Below are 22,477 nucleotides of genomic sequence, written 5' to 3'. Positions count from 1 at the left end.
ACCCTGTGCCATAGTTCTGTGCCTCTCACCATCCATGGCTCCAGCCTGGGGGCTGGGCACTCATGTACAGAAAGTGCATTTTGGTTAAATCAATGTTCAAATTAAGAACATCTACCTCAGCTTTTATCCTCCAGGCCAAACAGCCCAGTCATGGTCACAACCTCACCCTATGATTCAGGCCAGGATAGATAATGAATTCCTGATGCTTCCATCAAAGTAAAGCTTAGATGGTGTCACCACACCCACCTGTTTTGGTGTGGGAGCCAGGACTGTTTTTAACTGCATAAAATCCTCATCCCAGGCAGCTCAGAATGTGCACTAGCAAGATTCCTAAAGCAAAAACTGACATTGGAGAACCACAGACACTGATTTGTTGTGATCCTGATTTAAAATGAACCACAGAAACACAGAATCATTTGGATTGAAAAGGACTTTAAAGACCACCTTGTTCCACCCCCCTGCCAGGGGCAGGGACACTTTCCACTATCCCAGGTTGCTCCAAGCCCTGTCCAACCTGGCCTGGAACACTTCCAGGGATGAGAGAGAAACAAAGCACAGGAATTCTTGAGTCAGAGATCAGGAAGGTCAAGTGTCAGAGGAAGCAGCAGCAGAAGTAGAGCACTCCTCAAATTCTCTGTTCTAGTTCTGGGGGCAGCACCGAGGTTCAGGCTCCTTAGCACATTGTGATGAGTCTGATGATAATGGCAGGAGGTCACATCCTTCAGCCTGAGGAAAAATGAAATATGGTCTGTGTGTCTATCTTTCAAAAACCTCTCCTGAAGCCCACGGAGCTGGGGAAGGACCACACAGCCAACATGAGCAGGAAAGACACCCTCCCTGTGCTCCAGCACCTGAGAAACTGTTGCTTAAGAAAAATAAATAGACTCTGTTGAAGACCTGCTGCTCTGTTCCCCAGGCCTGGGAGGAAACAACCTGTTTGTTCAGAATTCATCCCTGCAGCTGGCTGGCATTTTAGCAGTACAAGACTCTAATTTTAATACCATCAGAATTCTCCCAGGCTGCAGGTGAATCTAAGTTGCAGAAAGGGAGCCAGGTTTCATTTTACTTTGAAGTATCAAAACTGCTGACAATTAAACTTAATTGTATGAATAAGCTCCTTAACAGAATGCACTGCTGGGCTTTCATCCAGCTGAGTGCTGGCAGGAAAAGGGAAATCTATATGCAAGGAGCCTGCCAGAGTCCCACAACCTGGGAGAGCAGGGCTTTATCACTCTTTAATAGAAACATATAAGGACCCTGATCTCCCTGCCTTTCCAAGAAAACCTCATTTTTCTCTTCCGTGAAGTGTTGTATTAATAGTGTTCATCCTCAACAACCTGCTTCTCCCTTGCCACATTTTCTTGCTGTTAAATTTCCAGCAAAAGCATTAAATCTTTACATAAGGTGTAATTATTGGCTTTGGCTCTACCTGCACTAACAACAAGCGTGAAAACTCTGAACAAAAAAAAAAAGGGCAAATATATTTTTTTTTTCTGGAGATATCCTTTCTGAAATATTAATGTTTGTTCCCTCTAGGGTAGCACCTTTATTTGCTGTTTCTAATGCAACCAGTTTGTTACTGTACCTGCCTCTGCAACGAGGCCTGCAGTGAGCAAATATGCTCCTGGGGCCCAGGGGTCAGTTCTTTCCTATTTCATTTCTCTCTGGTTTAATTTTAATTTATTTTCCCTTACTCTAACACTTATGGAGATCTGAAGGCAACTATTCTGGTTGAATAAATCTAAATACCATTACCAGTGGTTGGATATAGCCTCAGCAGGGACTTCTATAACTCTGTAAACCCACCTATTTTCATTTTCATATAAAGCAGGTTTATAAAGGAAGAGGCAGCTGACCAACACTGCACTGTGAAACTTAGAATTTTTGATCCATGAATCAACAGATTTTGTCTCCATGTCTTCTCATATGCTGTGATTTTATCACATTCTTATAATTACTAACGGGACAAGTCCAAACCCCAGACCAAATGTCACAAGGCTGTGCAAGATTCTTGTGTTAATCAGTGATTTGTTTCTGGCTCTCATGGTGAGCAATGTCCAAAATATCTATTTCACATCTGTGAACTGTGGCAGAACTGAATCCATTTCCACCCAACAAAGAATCCCAGAGCTCTCACCCATCAAGACAAAGGTTTTGATTGAAATAGGGAATAAAATATGGTCCATGGGGAAGTCTGAGGAGTCAGGAGAGTGTTTGGACACTGTGAGTGCTACAGATAGCATATTAAATATTCCAGATAGAAAAGCTCAATCTCCAAGCAAAAAAAACCCCACAAAGCTGAGAACTGGAGCCTTTAACCCAGGGTTAGTCAGGACAGAGCATCAAAAAATTCCAAGTCCAATCCCAGCACTGTGCAGCCTTCCTGTAGTGGTGGATTTATCTTTCCTTTCCTTTGCCCTTGTGTATGTGCTGCCCAGATTTTTAGTGAGCTTTCAGCTTGAGTTTAATGTGTTTTAGAACAAATCAAACCCGCTAAATTGATTAATGAGGATTTACGGCGTTTTAATTATGGAGTGTGGTTTTGAATGATTTAAAGGCTGATATGAGCTCAGAGCAGCCCAAGATTCGGTGAGGAAATGAGAAACATGACATTTTGAAAAGGAAACCAATTTCCCTTAACTTAAACTGTTGCTCATATAAACCAAATTATAAATATACTCTGTGACTGTAATGCTACAGAGGACGGCTTTACGAAAATATGATTAGTGGTGCAATTTCCTTAGGTTTCAGATCCTTTCTGCTTTTCTTTGCCAGCTTTAATGCAGGAGAAATCAACATCCTCCCTCTTCACCCACCCATTTTTCTTGATGAAAATAAAGCAACAAATCAAATCTGCAGGAGAGCTTGGGGATATCCTGATAAAACTCTGCTGTACAAAGAGAACTCGAGACAAGGGGGCATAAAAGAAAATACAGGTGCAGAAAGGGTCAGGAAATAGCTGTGATCCCAAGGTTCTGCCTCACCTAGTGCCACAGTTCAGCTTGGATTGGCATCTACACTTTCTAAGAAGCAAAACAGAGATGTGACAAATATTTTTTATGCTCCAAAGATGACCCCCTCTATAATTTGGCAGTCAAAGGAGCATCAAATAGGGCAAACACATTAAAGGCACCAAGAGCTTTCTTTGAAATACCTTCTAGTGGGTCAGGCACAACATCAACAAAAGCAGAACCTAAAGAACCACCAGTGAAACCTATTTTGGGCTGCAGGATGCTTTGGTGCATCAATATGTGGGGTAGCAGTGAGATTGTGGGGGATCTGCAGGGCACCTGAGGAAGGGCAGCACTTCCTCAGGTCACTGATCTATCCCAAAAGCTTTGTTGCTTGGTGTTAGGAAACTCAGCTCTGCTAAATTTCAAGTAAAAATTTAAAAAACAACAAGAAAAAAATCCAGTTTGCCTCATCTAGCAACTGGAAATCTGATGCTGCCTCTATTGAGAAATTAAGCTTTATTCTCATGAAAGTAAAGGAAAAAAAATGAGTTCATTGGCATTCTCCTTGCACAAATAACATGTGCAGCACTTCACAAAGGCAGCAGATAAAAGTAACATTATTTTATTTATCAGCAATGATGGGGAGGAAAATGGAAGTGATGTACTTGCTCGAAAGTGTGCACTAAGATGACTTTGTGTGTGAAGTATTGGTTTCTTGGAGTTTGGCAGCGATTTATTTGTTACAGAACTCTCTTCTGAATGCTGTTTCCAACACAACATGACCATCAGTGACATGGATAAGGATTTTGGAAAGCTGAGGCTTTGAAAATTCATTTGGGAGCATCTCCATTAAGGATCATTAGAACCAGTCCCTGCATGTGCAAGGAAGACTCTGGACCCATCTCCTACTGGCACAAGTATTTTGGTTTTTACATGAAAATCCCTAGTGCTGAGAGCAGCAGGGAGACACAAAATATAGGGCAGCAATATCCTTTTAAACATATTGGGGTTTTTTTTTTACATTTTTCCTTGCTGCTTCTTGTCTCTCATGGTGCAGTCCTGGAGAAAACATTATAAATTCCCCAGTGCTCAGTTTCTAGTGTGTATTTAATCTGTCTGCATTCAAATGGTAATAGATTGTTACAGGGATACCTTCACACAGGTGCCTGGTGTGTATAATACCTCTTCATTACAGCACTGAGTGAACTGGATCCTTTTTTTTTTTTAATATTAATCTCTTTAGGTTTTCACAAGCGGTGCCACACATCATAATTTGAAGCTCCCAGCTGATGACTCATTCCATTACTCCCAAGCCCATGCAGAGCAAGGCAAGAGACTGTCTGGCCCTCCAGCTCTGCTGGATAAAACTCTGTGTGCAACCAGAGCTTTGTGAGGATCCAGGGGAGGAAGCCATTTCCAAGTATGAGGCTTTGTTAAAGGCACAAAGGCGGCAGCTGAAATGCAATGAATGGTTTGCCTCCATCCCTGGCAGTGCCCAAGGCCAGGTTGGACAGGGCTTGGAGCACCCTGGGATAGTGGAGGGTGTCCCTGCCATGGCAGGAGGAGGAACTGGATCAGCTTTGAGGTTCCTTTCAACCCAAACCATTCAGTGTTCCTGTGATTCTCTCAGCTCCTTCATAGCCTGCTGTAGGGGGATACAGTGTGGGTAAATGAAGGTGGCATAGAAGGTAATCTTATCCCCCAAAGAGTTGCAGCTGAACCAATTACTAAAGCTTAGGAGCAGGCCTGATGTTAACAGGCCACAGCTGTAGTCAATAAGGACAGTGTTATAAAATAAGAGTGGATTGGTGGAACTGGAGTCAGTTGGCTGCTGTGAGGATGAGGAAGAGTCAGTGCCCAGAGGAGCTGCCTACAAGAAACATCAAGGAGGCACAAAACTCTAGCAATATTGAACCCTTGCAATGTAATGTAATAGAATTCTTGCACTATAATGACAACAGCCTGTGGCCTCCAAAAGTTATGGAGTGAATAATTTGGGTTCCATCAGGGGATCCCAGATCCCTGGGCAGAGCTGCACCCACAGCAGTGCCCTGTGCTGGTTCTTGCTCCTTGGAGTGTGGTGGTGTTTGCAGGGGTCCCAGGATGAGGGAAGAGATGAGGATCTGACTCCATGTTTCAGAAGGCTGATTTATTATTTTATAATATATATAATATTAAAACTATACTAAAAGAATAGAAGAAGGGATTTCATCAGAAGGCTGGCTAAGAATAGAAAAAGAAAGAATGAATAACAAAGGCTTGTGACTGACTGAGACAGTCTGGACAGCTGGGCTGTGATTGGCCATTAATTAGAAACAACCCCATGAGACCAATCCCAGATGCACCTGTTGCATTCCACAGCAGCAGATAACCATTGTTTGCATTTTGTTCCTGAGGCCTCTCAGCTTCTCAGGAGGAAAAAATCCTTTTTCCATCACAGGTGTCTGTGATGCTTGGAGAGCTCACAGGGAGCAAAGCCAAGCTGGCCCTCCCTGGGAGCTGCACTGGGGAGGGAGCACAGGGGGTCTGAGCCCCAGGGCAGCCAGGTGGTGACCAGCACCTCCCAGCCTCTGGAATGACCCCAGCAATCCCAGCAGAGCCCAGGGAAGCTGCTGGGGCTGTACCTGCAGCAAGGCACAGAGGGGATGGATGCAGGGCAGCTTTGCCACCCCATGGCCAGCTCCCAGCTCCTCCTGGCAGTGTCACACAGAGCTTTGTAGGGCATTCAGCTGATCTCATGAGGACAGGCTGAGCTATTCCCATTACCTCAGTGAATTTCTGCAGATGGAGCAATAAGGCACCAGTCTGGTGCCTACAAAATTTGTACCTGATCTGAAATGACCCTGAGACTAAAGAATTTTATGGCCTTTTTGTTCCCCCCAGGAGAGCCTTAAAAAGAACTCCCCAACATAAAAATGGAGAAAGACAATTATTAAAGGCAGTAACTACAGCACTGGGGACTGTAACTAAGAAAGGTTCTCAGAAACAGGGATTTGGACATGCTGAGGAAATTCATGCCCCTTTAAACAGAAGCAGTTGCACATGTGGCAGTGCATACAGACAATATGTTTCAAGTGTTTGGGACCCTGAGAGATTATTGAATATTGCACATTACCTGGTGTGAAGAGAAATTTAAGGAAAATATCCCAAATGGAAGATGGGAGCAGCAGAAAAGTTCCAGCAGAGCTGCAATTACCTGAAAATAAGGAAGAGAACTAGGAGGGATTTATGCAGCTCTTTATCAGCATAAGGAATGCTGTCAGTGGAAGGGAAGGAAGAATTGAGAGATTTCTGACAGGAACAGGTCCTTGCAAACTCCAAGTGTTTCCTCTTCTCTCCTGCCACCTGTGTTCATCTCTAAGTGGAAACTAAAAACAGAACAAGAGAATTTGCACAGGAACTCAAGATTTGCCCAATACTCCATATCAACCTCTGTTGGAATCACATTGCTTCCATTCATTTTCCTTAAGCAACTCAGCCCTTTTTTCCTCATAATTAAAATTATATCTATTTCTATTCTTGGAAACATTTGCTTGGAAAGCACGATCCAGAGTTATTGGTGGCTAAAATGCAGAGCATTAAGAGAAAACAGGAAACTTGATTGCTTAAATCTTTAAAGTCTGGAGAGAGAGCAGAGGGAATTGGTGTAAAAGCCAAAAGACACACAAAACTTAGTATTGGAAGAGCTTCCACATCTTGACTGATTGTAACTACTTAGAACTTGGATTTTAATAATTTTTGTCTGTTAGGGTAAGTTCTGGCTGGGAAAAGGAGAATATATTATTAGGCTTCTTCCTTGAAAAGGTTCTGTTTCCAAGATACTGGGAGTATGGAGAGACTTCCAAAGGCAAATTTCAGTTAGGCACAGTCAATTAAAGCTGAACAACAGGATAAAAAGTCTCCTTGGATAACTCTTGGCCCTGGTGTAGATGCACACCATATAATTAGCACCAAGTTGGCTCTGCCTGCAGAACATTTGACAGAGGAAAGAGCTCCCTCCCCTGTGATCTCCCAGCAAAGCACTGCCCATTCCTGGGTGCTGGCGAAAACCAGATTAAAAATAAAAATAATTTTTTTTGTTGCTTTCTACATCCTCATGTCCTTCCTGGAAGGACTTTAGGAGCATTTTCTCCTCTGTCATATTCCACTCTCCTCTGAGATGTGTCACTCTGCTCGCCCAGGCAGCGATGGCTGGCAGAGCTCTCCAAAAAGCTCCAGCAATCACTTGAGGCCCTGGGATAGCAATCAGCTATGCAAAATGACAATCATCTCTCACTTTGTGATGTCTTCAGGAGAGAAGTGAGAAAAACACGATCTTGGGTGTTTTGGTAAGGAAACCACACGATAAACAAAAATCTCTGCGGCTCCGCACGGCGTAACCTGGCAGCAGAAACTCCCTGCAGCACACTCCAAACTTCATCTGGAGCAGCCTGCATTCTGAAAACAAAGCTGGGGAGAGTTACTACACACTGGAACATCCCCAAAAACCCAGAAAAAAAGAGTGAAGTTACCAGGAAAATATACGTGTTGCTTTCCTCAAGTCTGTGCATAATGTAAGACATCTCCAGTATCACAGCACTTCCAGCCAGCAGGGAAAGGAGAGGATGAATGAAAAATCATCTCCCAAAGCTCTGGGTGGTAAAAAATACATATTTTAAAATAGATTTTCCCCAGGCAGTGTTCAAGGCCTGGGTGGATGGGGCACTGGGCAAACAGGTTTAGGTGAGGTAGGGGGCTGGAACAAGAGGAGCTTTAAGGTTCCTTCAAACCCAAACCATTCTATAATTTTATAACACTGCAGTCAATATATACTTTTGTAGTGCTCTTGTCACAAATCATTTCTGAGGGGAAAATTGTAATGTGACAAACTGGATTTCTGGTATTGGAATGAATCTGGCTGGAAGAAATGGGTAAATCAATAAACCAGCAAAACTCCTGTGTGCAAATAGCCAGAAATTGCCTGCAGAAAATCACTCCTGAGCCTGCTGGCTCTCAGTAGTGCAGCCACCACAGCAGCTCCAGTGGCTGTGAATTTACAGCTGCTTTCTTCTCTATAGTAACTTGAGACTCTGCCTGCACACAGAACCACAGGATCCCAGAATGGTTTGGGCTGGAAGGGATCTTAAACTCAACCAGTTCCACTTCCCTTCCATGGCAGGGACACCTTCCACTGTCCCAGGCTGCTCCAAACCCCATCCAGCCTGGCCTGGGATGCTGCCAGGGATGCAGGGGCAGCCACAGCTGCTCTGGGCACCCTGTGCCAGGACCTCTCCACCTCCTCAATAAAGAATCTCTAAGCCTGTGGTTTTCTCTGAAAGAATTTCAGACATTTTACTCAACAGATTAAAAAAAAAAAATTAAAAAGTGAGCTACATTGCATTTATGAGAGGTTAAAAGCAGGTACAAGGGCACTTACAACAGAGGAGAACAAATTGCAGTTCTGCAGCCTCGCTCATCCACACTGACACCTCCAGGTGCTCAGCCTCCCTAGGAAAGGTTAAAACGTTTCTCTTAAGCAAAGCGCTAATGGCAGTAATTGGGAGATACCATCCTGAGTGCTGAACCAGCAGAAGCCCCGAGCTGGCCACAGGAACATCTCCTAATGTTCAATTAAGATAAGGCTCAATTATTGTTCAGTCTGCAGTCTCTTTTTTTTTTTTTTTTTTTTTTTTTTTTCTGGGTGGAAGCTTTGAGATCGATATAAAATGAAAAAAAAAATTCACATAGCCCATGATTTCTGTTCCACTGGAGCCCTATTGAACATCTCTCTCCACTGAGCCCTCGTGCCTGATTGCCAAGCACATCACTTCTGGAAACCTCTCCTCGTGTTTCAGCTCAGAGCTGCTGCCTGGAAGGGCCTGTTTGACACTTATCCCTGGAGCCTGGCTGCCAGTCAGCAGGGCTGTGCCTGCAGCACCTTCCCTGCACATGGAATCAGGTCTCCATGAGGGGTCCCTGCCCTGGGAGGGGACAGGGGATAATTGTGCCATGTGCAGGTACCGACCCAGGCAAGGCTTTGAGAGAGAAACCAGCAGGGGCTGGGGTTTGGGATGGTGCTGCAGACAACTTTTTATGGAATTCCTTTTCTTCCTGAGAAGCTGAGAGGCCTCAGGGACAGGATGTAACCAATGGTTATCTGCTGCTGTGGAATGCAACAGGTGCACCTGGGATTGGTCTCATGTGCTTGTTTGTAATTAATGGCCAATCACAGTCCAGCTGGCTCTCTCTCTTTCTGTCCAAGCCACAAACCTTTGTTATTCATTCTTTCCTATTCTTAGCCAGCCTTCTGATGAGAACTTTTTCTTCTATCCTTTTAGTATAGTTTTAATGTAATATATATCATAAAATAATAAATCAAGCCTTCTGAAATATGGAGTCAACATTCTTGTCTCTTCCTTTAACAAAAGACCCCTGTGACCACTGTCAAAGGATGGTGCTCCAGGTGCTCTCATGCTCCTGATTCATGGGAAGCTTACAGAAGCCCTGAAATATTCCAGGAATATTCCAGGAATATTCCAGATATATTCCAGGAATTCAGGTTTTACTTGGGAAAAATGGCCATAATAAAAACAAACCAAAAGCAGGGCAAACCAATCTGAAAGCACTGGTTCAGTTACACATTAGCCGTGGCAAGTTTGGCTCATTTTTTTAACACACACTCAAAGTGACATTTAATCTCCAGATTAATTCCAACTTTATTTCAAAAGATGAAGGGAAACTTGGCATTTAAATTAACCTTCCAGCCCAAAGTGATGTTTTTTCCCTCTACTCTCATTCACTGAGAACACCGGCACACCTTTAATTACAGCTTCACCCCAGATGATTATTCTGCTCCACTTTGCAAACTCGGCCAAGGAATCGCCAATTCCACAGCTTTTGTGTCTTTGCACATCTCACAGCACCTGCAAAGGCTCTGAGTCTCTCCCTGCTTCCTCGCAGGCTGTCCCCACTCAGGGACAGTCCCAGCATTGACTCTGGGGGCCCCTGGAGAGCAGAGGGATCCTGGTGGGAAATCCAGACAGGAGATGAGGACGTTTCCCTGCTGCCCTCCCGTGGACATGCCATGACCACAGTCACTGGTGCTTGACTAAAAATCCCTGCCTTTATACAGAGATGTTTGGCTTGGCTCTCAACCGGGATTATTTCCTCTCTTCAAAAAGAGTTGCATTTACCAAGAAAAATCGGTGTTTTTATGTGGAGGGAACACAGAGATGTTTCTAGATCATAAATTTTAATCTGAAATCTCTCTGATACCCAAAGATTAATATTTAATGTCTGTTCTGTAATGTAATTTCTACAGGCCAATCTTTTATCTTCAAAACTTGATCAGCATAGACCTACAAAAGTTAGCCTTCAGTATGATAACAATGCTTTATGGACACAGTGATTCCTGAATTCCCTCTCTGTCTCCCACTGGCAATGATGGTGTTCCTGTGAGCCTTAAAAAATGAGCTAACACTTTTAATTCTCTATTTTCTCTTCAGCTTATATTCAGTACCACTGAGCATCAAGTGTGAAATGCTAGGAGGAGCCAGATCACTGCCAGGACAAGATGAGAAGCAGTACCTTTGCAATTGAGGTCATCATTGAAAGATTAAAAAGAGACTGTGATCTAATTCCATCTGTTAAGTGTCTAGGGACTCCATGTCTAGTACATGAGAATGCTGTCCTTATAATAGGAATTTTTGAAGATCTTCAAGAAATACATCAACTTCCCAGTTAGTTAATGAATCTTTTTTTTTCCCCAAATGTCAGTCAAATACCTCACATGCTCAGAGTCTGATATTGCATACGACAGGCCCATGAACCAAATTCCTCCCCTGTTTTACAGCTGCTGTAAAAATTCATATTTCCCAACAAATCACGACTTTGCCTTTTCTCCTCCTGCCTTAAACAGCGAAGGGAGAATGTTACAACTCCAGGCTGCCCAGAGGAAAGAAGAACAAAATGCTAAATTGACTCAGTGTGAAAATGTCACCTGAGCCTGGTACAAGCCCTGGTGTTCCCGAGAAGCAGAGATGGAAGGAGCCAGCTCCAGATGTTGGGTGGTTTTCCTTCCCTAGGGGAGATAACATCAAGTGCTGTTCTCAGGCACAGGGCTCACTCTGGAATTGAGAGTGATCCATCCACAACCTCCTTTCTGGTGTCTTGACATAATGCAGGGTAAAATCTTGCACCACAAACTCTGAAGAGCTGCCTAAAGAATCATAAAATCACAGGATGGTTTTGGTTGGAAGGGACCTAAAATCCCATCCAGTGCCACCCCTGCCATGGCAGGGACACCTCCCACTGTCCCAGGTGCTCCCAGCCCTGTCCAGCCTGGCCTTGGGCACTGCCAGGGATCCAGGGGCAGCCCCAGCTGCTCTGGGCACCTGTGCCAGGGCCTCAGCACCCTCACAAGAAAGGACACACTTCCAGTTTGGAAGCATTCTGGCCACAATTCCAGTTTGGCAGCAGCGCCTCTTTCCTAGCTGAAGAATTGATTACTTCCCAAACAATAGTTACTTTTCTCTTGCTAGCAAGTAAACCCTGGAATGAAACACTTCAGACACCCAAAAATTCTGCAGAGCCCCATCCTTCTCAGATTTGCAGTAGGAATGTTTCTATTGGGTTTGAATAAACAAACCTCCAGACAGTGAGTGTGAGTAGTGAGGGCTCAGTTCTAATCTGGAGTGAGTTTATGGACAAATCCAGCCAGTAGAGGATAAAGCTGCCTATACACTGACCTGTAGTCACATAGCTGCTGCAATCATCTGAGAAAATAAATCCCAGCAGAGCCAGGAGTCAGGTCATGGCTCTGCTATCAGCTCCCCCTCCTTGAACAGACTGCAGCCACCTCAGCCTTTTGGTGCCCGTGATCTACTGGGTTCAAAACAATGTGTGTGCCTTAACTTGTGCCCTCTGGGAAGGCTTTTTATAGGTTATTATTTGAGCAGCTGTGCACAGGTAACCCTCAGGTTTCTCTGGAGGTGTGGAACACACTGGGACAGTGATACCCACACAGGCACTGGGCTTTGCAGCTTGTTCTGATTTCCAGTACAAGCCTGACTGGATTCAGTGACTGATGTTTGTCTCTCCCCAGCCTGCTCCACTGGCTCCCCTGAAATCCTTTAGGCTTCCCCAGCCCAAGTTAGACCAGGAAGATGTGTATCCTTGGCTTGTCACAGTGATATTTTATAAAAAAATCTCTTCACCAGGATTTCTTCTCCTGGCAAGATGAGAAGCCTCAGCTTCTCCATGTTTTGCTCCTCTGGAATATGGTCTGGAGAATTGTTTACCCAGCATGTGAATTGTTTTAACTTAATGACCAATCCCAGTCCAGCTGTGTCAGGACTCTGGTCAGTCACAGGTTTTTATTATTCATTCTTGTTCAGCCTTCTGATGTCTCCTTTCTCTTTCTTTAGGATAGTTTTAGTATATCATTTTCTTTTAATATAATATAATATAATATAATATAATATAATATAATATAATATAATATAATATAATATAATATAATATAATATAATATAATATAATATAATATAATATAAATCAGCCTTCTGAGAACTTGGAGTCAAATTCTCATCTCTCACCTCATCCTGGGGACTCTCACAACACCACAACATTGGCTTCTGTACAAGGCCAGAGGCTTTTGCCAGTTTTACCCATCCCAGACCCTTGAGAGGTGGGAAGAGTCCTGGCATTTCATTCCTGGGTGTATCTGCAATGCACAATCTTTTCACACACTCATACAAAACCTCTTCTCCCCTCCTGTTATCAAGGTTGCTCGAACAAAGGAAATTGTGTCTAAGCTGAACACACATGGTGATGGCAAATCAGGAATGTCCAGAAAGCCAACAGCAACCTCACTCTTGAAAATATGATGATAAAGAACAAGTTACATTGCTTTAAATGACAGTTCTACTGCTTTTGAGGTTAATTGCCAGATGGGAGCAATATTTTGGTTGTTCTTTACCCAAAAGTTGGCACATCTTAACTGAAACCCCAGCTGCAGGACCACAAATGCATGTAAAATTATCCTTTCTTTAGCAGCCATGTTCCCTGGCTCCTTATTTCCCAGATTTCCTGCGAGCTTGGGTCTACCCTAGAAGAAGGAAGGCATTTCCAAAAGTCAGGAGCTTTGCTTAGTGCCAGAGCATGATCCCTGCCAGCTGCTTCCCTTGCCTGAGCAGGAGCACAGGAACAGCTCCTGTGCTGCAGTCCCCAGGCTGCCTGTGAACCATGACAGGGCACTTTTGAAGTCACCTCCTTTCCAATATTTGAGGTTTGATTGTCCCAGTGCAGGAAGCAAGAGCTTATTTTAGCTCTTGGAGCATCTCAAGAGCTTTTGGAGATAGAAAGCAGAGAGAAATAAGGGACAGGAACTGCAAGTTCCTCCATCAGGGCTGGTGCTCAGGCCTTCAGCAGGACAAGGAGACATGACAGAATAAAGATACACCTTTCAACAATCACTTAAGGAAATTCTTTATCCTTATTAATCTGTTTTTGTGAGAGTCCACTGTGTCCCAAAGTCAGTGACAATTCCAGCAACCCCACCCTGGATGAGCCCAGCTCAGGCTCCTCTCTTGAATCCCCTGCAGATTTCTCTGGGATGTGTTTTTCTATAATGTCTGTCTGCTGTTATTTTTTTATTTCTGTGTGCATAATATTCTTTTCATCCCCCAAATTTAATTTTCTAACTTGTTGGCTTTATTGCTTAAAATTTTAGTAGAGGTTTTGGGTGTGCTGCCGACAAAATAATAATTTATATTGTATCAGTCAGTATCACTCCATTGTCTTAATCTTTCATAATGGTTTTTCTGCAGCTTCCAATTTTCCTCCGAATAAAACAAATTACTTAGCAAGTGGAATATCTTCTTGTCATAATAATTTAATATTAAAATGTCAATAAGATTTGGTACACACAGCAGAGGGCACAGAGGTACAGAGGCAGAGCAGAAATGAAGTAAACTTAATAAAGTGAGTGAGAAGGTACAATAGGGATTGAGGTTGGCTCCTGCACTGGATATGAAAGAACCTTTTTATCCTGCAGTGCAGTACAATCATTGTGTAAGCAATGAAATGATTGCAGGAGCATTTCTTGCTGCTGGTGCTGCTGACACTTGGTCCAGCACCAGTCCTGGGGGAAGGAGCAGCCCTGGATGGGGACAGTGGGTGGCACAAGGAGGGCAGGAGGGGCTGGGCACACACCCTGCCCTGTGCAGGGCAGTTCCATGGCTTGTGGGGGGTGGAAGCACCAGTCTGTGCTGCAGCACCCTGACCCAGCCTTTGGGGCAGGATTGGTGCTGGGAAATCTGAGCCTTGCACCAGCAGGCAGAACTTAACACTCACTTGGGAATGTTCCCATGAAACTCCAAGTTTCATTTTGGTCAGATTCTCTTTCTGATCCAAACTCAACAGATTGCACTGGCAGACGAATGCTAAATGCTGTGAATTTATCTAGAACATAATGAGCTCCCTAAAAATGTCTGGAAGCCTCAGGAGCAGATATGTCCTTTCCCCAGCATGAGATGGTCAGCAGGACATGCTCTGGGAGCAGTCCTGATCCTCCTTGGGCAGCCCACACTACACATCCTTGTGAGATGAAAGTGCAGAATTACAATGACAAATCCAGAATAATTCAGGTTGGAAGGGAGTTTAGAGGTCACCCTGTCCAACCCACTTCTCAGAGCTGGGCTAGCTTCAAAGTAGCATAAATTCAAAAAGAAGCAAATTTGCATGAGCTCCAGGACCTTATTATCTGTCTCTGTTCCATCTCAGGCTAGAGGAAAAGCTGTTCCTATATCTAACCAGCCTTTTCTCTCCTGCAGCTCTGAAAATGGGTGTTGCATTCACAGCTGACTTTTTCCACACAAATACATCACCATTGGAAGTGCCCATTTTCAGCACCTAGCATCTCCTCCTGCTCAAACAAGACATAGGCCTTGATTTAAGTGCTCAGTTTTTTGTAATCCCTTGGAGGGAACAAAAAGGAGAGCTGGAGAAACCCTTCCCTCTCCACAAAGGAATATCTTACACTGTGGTTTCACTCTGCATAGCAAGTAAGCACCACTTTTATGTCATTTTAACCAAAGACTGACAAGAGTCAGCTGAAATATGTCTTGCCCTGTCCTGAGTCTTTCCACAAATAATCCCAGGGGTGCCTGGGCTGCAAGGAATGGCAGCAGGACACCAGGGAGCTGCAGAAATGTTCCCACCAACTCAGAGCATCAGAAAGTCTGATGAAAGTTGGTTTAGTGTTCTGCTCATATTGTTTTACCAAGAATGAATAGGAAAGGTCCTTCATCCACTCTGGGTTTTTTTTCCTTATTAACTGCTGCCCTCCTATGTGTTAAGAGAAAAGTGGTAAAGAGCAAAGTCCTTGGAACAGTCACAATGCTGGGTGTCAGGATGGTTTAACTGTCATGAGCTGCAAACAAAGCTTCTAGAAAAGGAGGATGTTTTTGAATCCCTGTGCCAGTGGAAGGCTGTTTGCTGCTGGATGCTTTGTTTTCCAGTTCTGACTGTACCAGTTTAAAATCAGGCAGCACTTTTCTCCAGGGCTCATTCCACAGGACTAATTGCTCGAATAATAGGGAACTGATGCTGATGTTCAGCCAATATTTCCCTCTCCTCCCCAGTGGGCACTATCTGGCTGCCACCAGAAATCCCTCCCTTTCTCTATCTACATGTTAATGCTTCTATCTACATCTTAAATACTTGTTGCTCACTATAATTCTCCCTCCTCCATTCAAATTTTAGCTCAGCAACACAGCCATAATACAGCTTTTATTTATCACATAATTCTCTGTCACTCCTTCTTAATTGCTTCTCATTTGTTGGCTTCTTCCTGGTGTTGAAGTGGTCATAACAGAATATAATATTCTACATATGCCCAGCTGCTCTTTTATGGACAATATTCACATCTTTTCTCCCTTTCAAGCCTCAGCTCTTTCAGACCTAACTGTCTGGTTGACTTATTTGCAGCTGTGCTACATCACAAAAATATATTCTGAAATATCAGATATTGGGGTTTTCCATATTTCCTCCCTTGATGAGTGTGTCCCACCTACCAACACCAATCAACCCCACCTCCCAGCCCATCTCTCCATTGGTTTTATCTCATTGCACCTTGCCTCATTTCTCTTCTCTCCTGGTCCATCAGTGTTTTCCCCAGAATGGTTTTCCTGTTGTTGCTTGCTATGCCTTCCAATTTGAGCATCACCTGGGAATTTAATTACTGTGTTTTCTACCTGCTTTTCCAGGTCAGTAACTGTGAATTTGAGCAAGACTGGACATAATAGGAGTCCCTGAGGTAGCCTTAGCACAGCTTCCCCTAACTAGGCCTTGCAGGCTGATGTGGCAGAGCTCACAGCTTCCTAGGAATGCTCAATCCATGTGGAATGACTCCAAGGAATTAGACTGAGCTGGTTTTTGAGTAAGGGTTTGTAAGTCACTGTATAAAATTATTTACTGGAGTTCAAAATGACAAAATAAAGGTTTGACATGCAAATTTAATAAAATAACTAACCCAGCATGCTTCTTTCAGTTAGAAACATCAGCTGCCCTCCCTTCTGTATCCTCCTCTCCTCTGGGATTTATGCAGGTCCCCTTAGGGACTGTGCATCATTCACCTGAATGAATCACAAAATGCTTTGGGAAGGAAAGACCCTAAAGATCATATAATTCCAAATCCCTTCCAGAGGGAATGCCAGCTTCCTACCAGGCCTTTTCAAGATTTCCCACTCCTGTCAGCATCCTGGGCTGTCTGGGAGCAGCAGCACTTTTGGCTGAAGGGCAATGCTGGGTTTCTCCTGCACAAGTGCAGCCCACCCTATGGCAAACCCACCCTGATGGTGCATCCACACCACCAGAACTTGGTCCTGAGGTGGACTGAGTGCAATAAAACTGAACAGAATGAGCCTCCTCAATATCCCACTCCCCAACAATTTGCTCACTAACAAGGTATTTCTGTCAAAATTTTGAAGTTCATTTTCAAAGAGGGGTCCGATATGTGGGTAAATTCTCTTCAGTTCCTCAGTCCCTTTGCAAAGAACTGAGAAAAACAGAACAAAACAAAACAATAAAAAATTATTTTGTAGAATCATTCAGAAAAATCTTTTCAAACTTTGAAGGGAGCTGAAAATTACTTCAAGACTCCATAGAGCAAGATTGATAAATAAAGTATAAATTATGCTCTATTATCTACCTATCCCACAGAGTGGTGCTGCATCCCACAGGGCACTGTGTGCTCATCCACAGGCCAGAACTGAATATGGATAAAGCTCTCACCAATTCATAGCAAAGCCTAATGGAGCAGTATTTGGAAAGCATTTGGGACCTTCAATTAAAAGCATTACTTTTTATTATTTCCCTTATTTCTCTGACACCTAGGGGAAAAAAAAAATAAAAATTCAGGCTGGTAACCAATTACAGACCAATTAAATGTGAGTGTGTGTCCACACAGGAGCAGCAGAGGTGGGTAATTCTGCATTGCTGAGAGGAGGAGGGTGAGCTGGAGAGGCCACAGGGCTCTGAGGCATTCCCAAATGGCATTCAGGAAACATTTCAAGGGGATCAAAGCCGCCTCACGGGCGCTATACAAATTCACCATCATAAACACTGAATAATACATTACACTAATCTGATTGCTATTGACTGCTCCAGTTGCATGTGTGACCTTGGGCATACATTAATCAAAGGCAGCCGTTCCTGTTTCCATCCTGCAGCCACGAGCCAAACTCATCTCAAATCTCCTCCAGTCCCTGGATCTCTTTCTGTTCTGTCTGATGTCACTCAGAGATGGAGGCTGGTGGGAAATGGCTTTTTTCTATCCCCCCCTCTTTGTTTGAACACTGTGGTGGTGTTTGAGGGTCCCCAGGATGAGGGAAGAGATGAGAATCTTGACTCCAAGTTTCAGAAGGCTGATATATTATATTATTATATTATATTATATTGTATGGTATGGTATGGTATGGTATGGTATGGTATGGTATGGTATGGTATGGTATGGTATGGTATGGTATGGTATGGTATGGTATGGTATCATATTATATTATATTATATTATATTAAAAATGCTATACTAAAACTATATTAAAGAAAGAGAAAGGAGCCATCAGAAAGCTAGAAAGGAATGAAAAATAAAATCTTCTGACTGACCAGAGAGTCTGACACAGCTGGGCCATGATTGGTCATCAAGTAAAACCAATGTACATGGAACCAATCAAAGATGCACCTGTTGGTAAGCAACCTCCAGACCACATTTCACAGCCATCAGACAGTTATTGTTTACATTTCTTTTCTGAGGCTTCTCAGCTTCTCAGGAGAAAAATCCTAGCGAAGGGATTTTCATAAAATATGTCAGAGGCAGAACACACACAGGAGCTCTCTGATATGGAATAACAAAAACACACACCTTTGTGTCCACCCAGCACTCCCTGAACCCAATTTAGCAAGTGTGGCAATCTGAAAGAGCTTTGGAGCTGGAGAGTAATTGGTTTCCCTACAGAGACTACAGCTAATCCCAGAAGCTCTTTGGAATTTCACCAGACGTGTTTATTGTTTACCCTAAGAAATGAGGCCTGGTTGAAATGAAAGAGCCCATTGCTGACACCCCTCTCACAGTGCTGTGTGTGTGTGTTTGCTCACAGGAGCTGCAGCAAGGCTAAAACCCAAAAAACCCCATCCCTCATCACCTCCCTTTCCCTTTGTCATCAACAGGAGACAGGGAATACAAGAAAGAGCTGACAGTGTGTTGACAACAAACAGAAAAGGCATTGCTTTGCCTGCATTGATTCCCCTCTCTCTCCCCAGGGCTAGGAGATGATACTTGCAGCATTATATTGCAAAAATCTCGTGCTGGTGCTCCCTGGTTTGCTGCCTCCTGCCCCGAGGTGCTCTTTGAGTGTGGAGAGCCTCCCCCAGGGCGTGTTGAAGCCCAACAGCAGGGCTCTCTCAAAGCGTGGTGTAACAAATATAAAATCAGACAAAACCTCAAAATAATCTGTTGAGCTGGGTTTGATGTAGTCTCAGACCATTGGCATGCAAATGCATTCCTTTAACAGCTTTATTCCTTCACTTGAGGCCAAAGCATGACAGTCAATAATTTAAAGGCAAAGGACTGAAAGACACTGGGATTATTCCCCAAGCAAGTGTTGTAAATGTAGACCATTTATATTTAAATTAAATTTAAGCAAGCTATGGCAATACTGATACTATATGAATAATTGCTCTACACCCACAGGTACTTGCTTCTTAACTGTTGGGTTTAAAAATAAATAAAATTTTTAAAAAAACCTTTCAATGCTTCTACTAAAATTTCACTCTGTGCCTTGTCAGAGAGTGCTGAGAGGAAGGTGCTGCAGAATACCTGGGCACGAAGGAGAAATAAAGAAGGGGAGGTTGTGTGGCTCCTCCTGACAGCCCAGCACTTCTGCCTCCAGCTATGCAAAAACACACAGAGAACTTAATTAAGAGGGTCCATTTTCTCTACAAAACCTTTTATGGTCCCTGGCCTTTGCTCAGATACATTTACTTTTCCATCAGTCACATCAGAACCTCCGGGCTGCTGCCAGGGGACCCCCTGGAAGCTTTCTCCTTTATAAATTTTTCACACCAGTTCTATTACCTGGAGTGGACTCTCACTCTGTGAGGGTGCAGCCTGATCCCCCCCAGACCTCTCTCAACCCTCTCTGAATCTGCCACAATGAAGAATTATAGTGCATGCAGACCACTCTTCCTCCTTTTTCCATCACTCAGCAGCTCTTCAGCACGTAAGAGAGAGCTTCAGGATAAATTAATGGATATTTTAGGACATCTGAAGAGTGGTCTTAGAAAGATGCAGCAAATTTTGTAAAGAGAGTCCCCAGTCCCTTGGATATGACCATGAACGGCCATCAAAGACTGCCTTGGAAATAAAAATGATGGCAGAGTTTTTTGGTGTCTTTGTGGGTTTTTATCCAAGTGACAATGGTCACACATTGGAAATCACACTGCAAAGGGACATTTCATGTCTCTCCTAGGACACCTCCTCACATCCCACAAGGAAATTTTAACTCAGCTCCCAAATGGAGGTCCAAAAGTGAGGATCTGGCTATTGCAGACAAGGATGTTTCCAAACTAACTGTAGGAGAGAGACTCCAGGAATTCCTTCACCTGAAATCCAGCTTCAGGAAGTAAAATAAAGGAATGGCTGAAGACTACATCCTACACTGAGTGGATATTTTGTTTTCCCATGTGTCAGGCACCTGATCTTTTTACTGTGCCCTCCCTCTTCACCAGAACAGCCTGGAGTTAAGGAACCTCAATTTCACTTGCACAAGTCTAAAGCCAGTGTAACTCCTGACTCTTGTGGGCATTACTTTTGATTTATACTCATAACGCCGAGCAGAAAATCAGATCAGGGGAATATAAATCAAACAGAGATCAATACCAAGCATCAAGGTACTAATTCTATCTCCTGAAACAGCCCTTACAAGCTGCAGGAGGCCAGGAGACAATTCCCCTGGCACAGGCACAGCAGATTTATGTGGAGCTGAGGTCCTGGTGCAGGGGAGATGTTGGAGGTGGAAGGGGACGGGTCTGCACTTCATGCTATTAAGAATCTCTGTCTGTCTGGGCTGTCAAACAGTCTGGGGGCAGCTTTGGGAGCTTGTCATAAATCAGCACACCCTGCACTGGGGACTGGGGATGACAACCATCTTGGTTTAAAATTATTTTTCACTGTGGTTTTTTTCCCTCCAGGAACCCCTGCAGAACCTCAGCCTTGCTTCTGCTGATGGGAGGACCATGGAATAAGGAGTGGCTGAGAGCTCTTCCCCAAATCCAAACCCTCCTGAATGGCATGGCAACGTTCTCTTCATCTTCTTCCAGTGACTCAACAGCAGCAAACCTGGTCTATAAAGTGTGCTGGAATGGTTCATGGCTGCAGCAAAAACATGCACTGGGTGGAAAGGGCTGAGCCACAAATCCATAAGAGGACACGGTTCAGGGGTTGGGAGTGTTCTGCAAGCAGCTCACAAAGTGCCAGGCAGATGTTCACACATGCCAACAGCTTGTCTGGTGGAGTCTTAATTTGTTTTTAGGAGCTGTAGTGAAAAGGATGAGGTGCTCTTTCTGCTTTCTGCCAGCATTGGTAAATGTGACTACATATATTATCACAGCCTGAAATCAAAGGGCTCGGGAGTGGAGGAGTGGGAGAGGCACTGAAAATCAGCAAGGATTTTGTGCACTCGAAAATTTTACACCTTATTCATCAAAGCACAAATTCAGCAGTACATTCTTTGTGGAAAATTTTTGAGAAATGGGACTGAAAAGGGAAACTTGTTTGGGGGCTTATGGGAGGGCTGGTGGGGAGGGATTGATGGCATGTTAAATAGCAATAGCTGATTGCATAATTAAGTAATAAAACTCTCCAAGTAGTAATTATAGGATGTGTCAAACAGAGTTATAAGGCAGGAGACCAAAGGCCAAGTGATTAACCATTGGAGAAGTGTAACAATTCCCTGGAAATGCCCAGCCCAGAGCATTGCTGGCACAGTGAAATACACTTTATAATAAATGCCAAAGAGTAGGGCCAGCTGTACATTCTGAGATGATGGCAGTGCCTTCCATCAGTCTCCCATCTCTCTTTCACCATGCCAAAGAGTCAGGGCAGCTGCCAGGGCCTTGGGATTTCCTGTGGTGATCCTGGGAAGCTCAGCCTTCTCCTGCCTCGGAGCTGGGCCGTGGTACCTGGTGTGATGTGAGCTCACCTCTGCCAGCACTGATCCACACCCAGCCATTTGATTTGGTTCTGGACAGCTCTGGAAGTGTTTTAGAAATCTGCTCTTTGTTATCTTGTAGCACATAGAGCAGTCTGCTGGGAAAGGTGTGGTGTCTGTCTGGGATGTATCTCAGATATCTACTGGCACACGCACTGAGCATAATTCCTGTTGCTTAGATTTCACACAGAGAGGTTTCTACTTCATTAATTCCAAAGAATAAAAAAAAAACCACCACCCTTGATCTCTATCTCAGTGCAGAGATACATAATATTGTATTTTTCTCTCAAATTCATTCTGCCTGCTGATCCAGGGGCAGAGGCAGTAAATCCATTCATGAACTAAGACACCTTCTGATCATCCAGACCTCAAGAACCACAGCTGGGCTGAGCCCAGGACTGTGAGGGTTCTTACCTGTTGCGGGTTATTGCTCAGATGGACACTTGGACACCATTTATACAGATGCCAGCCCATCACTTTCATATTTTCTAAAAAATCCCCTTGCCCAGGATTCTTCTCCTGGGAAGCTGAGAAGCCTCAGAGGAAAAGGAAAACAATAATTATCTGATTTGCTTCTCCTGTGTTTTGCTGCTTTGGAATGTGGCTGGAAATTGTTTATCCAACAGGTGAAATGTTTTGACTTAATGACCAACACAGTCAGGCTGTGTCAGGACTCTGAGGAGTCAGTCACAAGTTTTTAATTATCATTCTTTGTAACATTCTGTAAGTATCCTCTCTCTATTCTTTAGTATAGTTTAGTATATATTCTTTAATATAG

This window comes from Agelaius phoeniceus, chromosome 17 (assembly GCF_051311805.1).
Source record: "Agelaius phoeniceus isolate bAgePho1 chromosome 17, bAgePho1.hap1, whole genome shotgun sequence".
Classification (NCBI taxonomy): Eukaryota; Metazoa; Chordata; class Aves; order Passeriformes; family Icteridae; genus Agelaius; species Agelaius phoeniceus.
Note: the sequence above shows the minus strand (reverse complement) of the source record.